The sequence below is a fragment of the Lycorma delicatula genome, chromosome 2 (assembly GCF_047948215.1).
Source record: "Lycorma delicatula isolate Av1 chromosome 2, ASM4794821v1, whole genome shotgun sequence".
NCBI classification, from domain to species: Eukaryota; Metazoa; Arthropoda; class Insecta; order Hemiptera; family Fulgoridae; genus Lycorma; species Lycorma delicatula.
This window is the reverse complement of record NC_134456.1, coordinates 234715367-234724111: the sequence shown is the minus strand read 5'-3', so window position 1 is coordinate 234724111 and position 8745 is coordinate 234715367.

Sequence of the window (8745 nt, the reverse complement as noted above, 5' to 3'; positions counted from 1 at the left end):
TCTATTGCCGTTTCTTTTAAGTCAAATAATTCCTTATAAAATGTTAAACAGATTAGATTTTTCCATGTTTCCCCGAAATGCTTTGATAGTAATTTAATGTTTTATTTTTAGAAATTAGCATCTTCCTTTTTCGATCATATTTGGCTGAGAAACACCTTTAATGACTTTCCCAAATTCGCAATTACTTTTAAATCTAATGTCACTGTGGAAGCTTAATGGCAGTAGCATCCCCCAGTCTATGAAAAAGATACAAAGATTTTTGTACGGGACTGTGCCCTTCACAGTTACAGTGGAGTGGCTGTTGTGCGCATGCGCACGTAGGAAGCTTCATGCGAGGCTACAAGGGAAAGAGAGAGAGCACTGTCTCTCCCGCAATGCCGACCTAGGCGTGCTGGTGGAAGTTAATTTTTTTTAATCCGCGGGTGTATGGAACTTCTTTGTTCGTTTCCTTTTCTAGTTTAGTCGGCGGAAGAAATATGAAAGTCGTTTAATTTTTTCGGTAGCGATCAGAAGATGAGAGCAAGGGCTCTTTGATTGCCAAATCTGTCCAAATACACGTCGGAAGGGCAAAGAGAAGGTAATTAGTAAAAACTAATTATGCATTTGTTTCTGTGTACATAGAAATTTAAATTAATCACCACTGAAATATAGTGATTTTATGCGTTAATAGTGTTTTTAATATTTTAAGTTATCGTTTTATTTAACATTTTATTATTTATTCAGCTAAAGACTATTTAAGCACATCGTGCTTAAAAACAGTGCACCGTACTTGAATGCGATAAAAATGTTGAATTAGATTATTATCCTGCTTCCAGTTATTCTGTTTGATTCATTTTTTCGGTTCTTTTATTTTACAGAAAACTTTAACCATGACCTTGAAAAGGCCCAGAAAAAAATTTTCTGGAACAGTACCCCCACTAATTTTAGCTACGAGCCCCTGGTGGACACTAAGAATACAGCTTGCAACTCTCAGCTCAATTAATTACACAACCTCAACAAGAGTTCGAGCCATGCGATATCATCTGTGATTCAAAGTTAACTGGAAAGTTATCTGGTTTTGCAACAAACCGGCGATTTTATACATGATTTTTTACGAATCTGTCTGGTTTTAAATCGTATGATATTTACGGTGCATGTACAAGATGGTAAACTGTTAGAAAGTGCAAAAATGTAAAAACTGAAAATTTTGGATCAAAGTGGTTTTGTAACTATATATATATATATATATATTAATCATTATTAAAATATATCTTAGATATAAATTATAATATATCATTATAATTTTAAGTAATGGTAAAAATCTATTTTAATATATACATATTTTCACAGAGAATAGTTTGCCAAATTTGAAAAAGAGTGTTCCAGGCTGTCTGAGCCTTCTGAAATGGAATCATTCAAATCCATCTTCGTAATAGATATCGGAGGATACTTTACTGTCGGCATTAGATGGTACTGAGCCAGTGAGCCAGATGGTGTGTGAGCATTGCATGGGGCGGCTAAAAAGCTCGCTGTTTCTTTTAGAGGCCTCCGAGCATTCCGAGTCTCCATTGATGTTTGTCCATCACTTTCACTTCCAACAATCATCATACCGTCGGACCATTATGTTTAGTTTACGACTTATGCTGTTTAGTTTACTTTCCTTCCATTTTTACCGGTCAAGAACTCATTCTCAGGTCTGGAACAACTTTGTTTGGAGACTTCTAATTTTTTTCTGTGTTGGTTTTTTTGAGTAGATTCTGTAAAGAACAATTTTTCTACTTGTCATTGATGATACGTTTCTCCATGTTCGCTAGATCTGATGCCGGTTCAGAGATTGCGACTTTTAATTTAAAGGAATCTGCAGGAGCTGCAGCAACTTGAGCATAAGACGCAACATTCGGTGACTTTTCTAGCTTCGAAGTAGTTGACGACGTTTTAAATAGTCTTTATCTCTTGGATTGCTAATTCCTCCTTACAAATTGTACAGTTAAACGATCTCGCAGAGTGATGCCCATGGCAGTTGACACAAACCGGTGGATCCCTGCACGGGTCATCCGGATATAATATGTCACCACAAGGACAGATCCGTTTTCTAGTGTATCATGCCGCTGTATGTTCAAATTTCTGGTATCCAAAATACTGCAATAGTGATGAATGGGCAAATATCTATTAATGAAAACCAGCCTTTATTTTTCTCATACTTCTCCGTTGCGTCGTGTGTTTAGTCGACGACATGCAACAATTCCTTGTCCATAAGAGTTCCTCTACAATATCGTCTAATGTGGTGTTCAACAAATCCCTTCACACAACTAATCTCTTGAAGTTATTTTGCGTACCATGCGGTAAAACCTCAATGTTTATACGTCCCATCATCTTGAACAGTTTCAACGAACAGACTCATAGCAAATTTCTTTGTCTCCTTAACAGGTCCTCCTGCAGCTTCTGTGATCCAGATTTTAGAATCTTCTTTCCTCTTTATCACCAAATATTATATCATCAAACTCAACGCTCCTTCGCTGCGCTTGCGAAGCAAACGGCTCTCTCCTGGACGGGTGTTTTTAAATGGATTCATGGCCACAAAAATCGTGAAAGTGAAGTTTCCATGAATAAAGTGACGCCATTCAATATGTCGCAAGGTGCTGGCGGTTGGATATGCCCAGAACCATTGATCCTGCCTGAGTTCTCCCAGTCAACCACCTCCTACAGATTTAATCCGAGCCGAGAAGTCAGGTACTATCTGATCCGCTATACCGAATCTTAGCGCTCATAGTAATAAGAGCTCTTACTACTATGAAATGTATACTATTTAGTCCTACTTAAAAAAAAGGCAACTGAATAATAAATTGCAGACCTAACATTTTAAAATATTTTCATTTTGTCTATATTGTAAAAAATGTATCTAGGTAATATTTAATATTTATTTGTCTTTTATATAATAGTATTTTTTAAAAATAATCTGTATTATTTTAATGTTTATAATTTTTTTGCAGATGAAAGATGTGTAACTGATGACCAATTAAAAAAAAAGACGTCTTATTATCAATTTCTTTGATAATATTCATAACGGTATATATATATATATACCTTTATATATGTGTATATAAAGGTAATATATAAAGGTATAAATGTAAAGGTATATATAAAGGTAATCCCTATTTTTTAACCGACTAGGTTCGCCCGAGAACTGGTAATGTTGTTAACTTATGTTTGTTCCCGTAAATCCTATCAATTACATTTAAATTTTATCAAACCAAGTTCATATAATATTTTATTAAATGTGTTGGGGACGTACATAATAAATTAATAATTGCATGTGTTTTTAAATCTAATACATAAGCAGTATGAAATGTTAAAATACCATCGAAACAACTGAAAGTTTCTTTTAAGTTAACGTAATATGAAATAAAAATTAACTGATAACGGAATACTGACCTTTTATGTTTTATTTTCAGACGGTTTTGTCTTTTGGAGAGGACTCGACCCACCCGATAGAAGTTAGAAGACCCAATCAGGTGTACAGATGGAAGATAGAAGACCCAATCAGGTGTACAGATGGAAGATAGAAGACCCAATCAGGTGTACAGATGGAAGATAGAAGACCCAATCAGCCGTACAGATGGAAGATAGAAGACCCAATTAGCCGTACAGATCCTGTAAGTGACATGCAGAAAGTGACTTAACGGACGTGACCCACCGGAAGTGACCTGACCCGACCGGACTTGCCCCAGCACCAGACGTGACCTGACTGACCGGACGTGACCTGACCGACCGGACGTGATCTGACCTGACCTGACCGACCGGACATGCCCCTGGACGACTGAATGTGTACTGGGTACTGGACTGGACCCACCGGACGTGACCCACCGGAAGTGACCGACCGGACGTGACTACCGGACTTGGCCCTGGACTGGAGTATGGACTGAATGTGTACTGGACGTGACCCACCAGACGTGACCCACCAGACATGACCCACCGAATTTGTCCTACCGAACTAGACCGACAAACAGGCGTACTGAACCACCGAATTGACATACTGAATTGACTCGCCTAACTTGACTCAGCTAACTTTGGACACGATGAACTTCAGATCAAGCGTCCAGAGGATCCGATCCCGCAGACAAGAGGTCTAAGGTTAATATTATTTTTAAAATTTGATTGTAATCTAAGGTTAATATTATTGTGTTGTTATTATTATTCTTGTATTAGAAAATTAAAATAAAAAAAATATGTAGTTGTATTTAAATTTTGATGGTATTCTAACATTTATAATGTATATACATTACTTTATTGGAAGAAATTTCTCTGAATAAGTGTTTAAGCAAATTAATTTATTATGTATAAACCCTCAACACAATTAATAAAATATATAAAAAATATGTGGACAAACAAAAATACTATCGGCCTACAGATATAAGAAAAAAAAACTTGTCAAATTAAAAAATTTTTTTTATTTCATGATAAATATTGTCTTTCCATTTTTAGTTTTACTGAAAATTTTTCTACAAATACTATTCATAGAATATGGTTTAAAGTTTATTTTTACTCTAAAAAGGTGTATGCATACATGCTTATCACTGTACAACTAAAGAACGACTAAATCTTTTTTTCTTGATGCCCATTACTTATTTGGCAGAACAATCATTCCCTAGTTCACTCATTTAAAAGCCTTCTTTTTAAGTATGATCTCACTTAAAAATTTATTTTATCACATATGATGTAATTTTTTGATCTCCTCACTTATGAAAAGAACACAACTAAATTGCAAGAGAAACTTTAAATCATGTCAATTTCATGATTAACAGAAATGTTATTTTGCTTATTTATTCCTTTTAGTAACTATGGGGGCTGAGAAATACCATCTACCTAAATAAATATTCATAAAATGAAATTGTAGGAAAATAAAATTTTGAACAGACCACAAAAAAGAGATCATGTTTTTTATTCAGCCTTGATAAATAAGCTCAAAAAAATAAAAATAAAGAAAATAAAATAAAAATTGGAAATGATTGTCTAGAATATGTATTATAGAAGGTCCAGACATTATTTCATTACCAAAACATTTTTTCATTTTTCTAAATCATTAATCAGATAAAAAAGTACAGTCACAAAACAAAATTTTCTGATATTATATATATTTCAGTATCCTACAAAGATATTATATAATATAATATAGTGAAAAGGCAGTAGCCAGATTTGAACCAGAAACTTCAGGGTAATGAAAATGTTAAATAAGTTTATAATACTGATCTTTTGTTTCAAAAGGTGTATGTTTCAACTAGGGAACAATAAGCAATCCCCCACACATGACACAATGAGACTCCTGAATTATTGTTGTAGAGAGGAATTGTAAATTTAAGTGTACTTGGAATCATACCAGGACCTTTTACTACTGTCAGATAAAACTAAATAGGGCAAGCCTGTCCTGAAATATTGAAAAAAAAACTTTACAATACAATTTAATTGTGTACTGAAATATTAAACAATTCTGTTGTTCTATCTAGAATAATCTAGGATAAACAGCAATCATTTAAATCAAATATTTGTGGAGAACATTTAGAAACATTAGTATGAAATGGCTAACTGGACTAGGAATATCTCTGAATTCAGTTATTAACTTGGATACTTCCTTTGAAATTATTCCTCTGTCATTTAGCAACAAACCCCACAATATTCTAAATTATAGAAAAGAAGTTAAAAAACCAAAAACAGCGTAGACAGTTTTTTTGCTACAATCTTCTCTTTCATTTTGTTTTAGCTGATTTTAAAACTGTAACTTAAGTATGTTGCTTTTTTAGAAAATTTAGCAAATTACATCCTCAGTTATCTGTTTTATACATTACAGACTTAAAGATTACTTAAAGATTATACATTACTCAAAGATTATGAAAATCTTAGTGCCACTTTCTTTAAGTCCCCTATTCCGGCTTTGACCTTTTACAGGGCCAAAATAATACGGCCAGTTACAGGGCCAAAGTAATATAGCTAATTACAAGGCCAGTAATATGCAGTTTATCATGAAATTGATTGTTGAGTAATTGAAATCAAAAATCAGCTTTTAGACAAAAGATTAAATATATGTTCAGTATCATTAATACGTAAAGAATTCAGGGGAATTCTTTTTATAGAAATTACATTATCTACAAGATTCACATTATCCAAACTGTGGGTCACAGCTGGTTATAATAACAATAATATATATTCATGCTTTAATTGGGTAATTTTATGCTGACATTTGGGAAAAATCTTGCTGTAAATGCTTTGTATCGATCTTATGTTAGTTTTTTTTGTTTTCTGAAGGCTTTCAATATTTTGTATTTTGAAAGTAGCACAGTTACCAAGATTTCGGTTTATTGAAACTGTAATTGTGCAAAAACATGTAAAAAAATGTTGCTGTAGAAAATTAATCTAAATGAATCATATCCTTTATTTTCAAATGAACAAGCCCATGAGGGAACCTCAGCTTCTCCCAATTGCTCTCAAAATGATCGAATTAGAATCACGTTTGTTAAAAAAGACTTATATTTAAGTGACTTTGAAAATACTTCAGAGGTTGAAGATTACATACCATCTTCAGATGTAAGGTCTGAATCAGAGAATGAAACACATAAACCTAAGAGGAAGGTATATTAAGTAAAACAGTATTGAAAAGCAAAGTCGAAAACGACAGAGGACAGAGAACATTGAACAGTAGACTTGTAATTTTAGCAAACAGAAGTACTTAGCTGGTGAGAGCAATACAAATAAAAAGGGCAAAGAATTGGCTGCAGAAGAAATTAAGCCTCCATATATGTGTAAAATGAAATGTTACCAAAAATTACTTAAAAATTTAAAAACATTTAAAAAAGACAATTCATTACGTCCTACATTGAAGTAAGACTATAAGAAAGATTTAAAGGTACTAATGGTACAAAACCAAAAGAAAATTCTTTTTATTATAGTTTAAACATAAATGATGTAAAAATAAGGGTGTATAAAGTAATGTTTCTAAACGTACTAGCTATATCTAATACAGTCATAGTTAATGTAATTAAAAAACAAGAACCTGGAGGAATTGTAGAAATAGACAAAAGAGGACGGCATACACCTGCTATGAAAACACCCGAGGAAATAATTCAAAATGTTTACATAAATGTTATTCCAAAATATGAGTCATTATTCATGGTTAAACATGGCAACATCAGGCTACATGGCCTGAGATTCGTATCTAGCAAAATTAAACGGTGAATTAACTTCAGATGGTAAAAAATTTATTTAAAGTGATTATGATTGCACCTTAAGGAATCATAGAAGTTGTATAACCAAACAGTAAAGATACTCAAGATGCAAAGAACAGTAAATCTGTTGACAGCTGATTTACAAAAATGTTTACCAACACCACTGTTAACAAATATATAAAATTTCTACTGCAGGAAGTTATGGACATTCTTTTTTACAAATTTCTGGACATGACAGTTCTGGACATGACAGAATTCATTAAAGAAAAAAAAAAGTTAAGTAGAGATATGACTTGTCCATTTTTTTTAAATACAGAGTCATTCACGGGAACCGGATGTTTTTTAAGTGGGTTCTACTCGGGCGTTCGTGGTGGGAGGGGCACGTGGCTGGTGTCTGACGTTTCCTTCGTTCATAGCATTTACATTTTAGTCGTTGAGAAACTAGCAAGATTTCACGCAGCAATTACAATTTTGTAGACAAATGCTTACTGTTTTTGAAGAAAATGAAAATTTGTTATTGTTAATGAGTGACGAAGCCCAGTTTCATCTGAATGGCTTCGTCAACAAACAGAATTGCCGGTATTAGGCAGAAAGAAACCCACATCAGCTTCACGAGAGACCACTTCATAGCCCAAAGGTGATTGTCTGGTGTGCAATAGGAAAGGTCGGTGTTATTGGACCATATTTTTTTGAAGAAAATGACGCTGCCCTAACTGTAACAGCTGATCGTTACATTGCGATGTTGAATATGTTTTTCATCCCTGAGTTACGAAACCGGGGAATCGATTTTCAAAATGTGTTATTCCAGCAGGATGGAGCTACAGCGCACACAGCGAGGGCAACGATGGCTGTTCTCCGTAACTTGTTTCCGGGACGGATCGTTTCCAGATTCGGCGACATCCCTTGGCCACCTCGGTCCCCCGACTTGAGTAGTTGGTGATTTTTTTCTGTGGGGGTTTCTGACTGCTGCTCTATTATAAAATTTAAAAAAGGAGATGGTGTCCTTTACCTCCAGGATACAGAGATTTATTTCACCTAATGCAAAGTTAAACTTCACTTTAAATAATATATAAGAAAAGAAAAACTGAAAAAAGAAAAGGATTTGAGTTATGGATTAGTAAATAAAGCAATTAAATTTTCTGTGTTATTAAAATTCTGATTGTTTTTATCTACAATAATTTTGAACACGCCATGAACAAGAAAAAGGTATGATATTGTAAGAACCAGTTTCACCAAGCAGAAAGTTACAATTTCTGTGCCTTCTGAAAACAAAAATAAATTAACTTTGGTTTAATTAATCTAAATTTAATGATAAATATTTTTTATAGAAGAGTGAGGACACAATCTTTGTCTAACAACTCCATCCTGGGTCGAGAGAGCTGACAGAAGAATGTCTTTTTTCCACTTATGACCAGTGTTCTGCTTCCTCATCAGGGTCAGAAGCTCCTCATTGGAGAGACCACGGTCAATGTCATAGATTATGACACAGGGCCTACGATCTTGCTTGGGATCTACCTTGACCTCAAGCTTGTGCACAGCAGGAGAGTCCTTT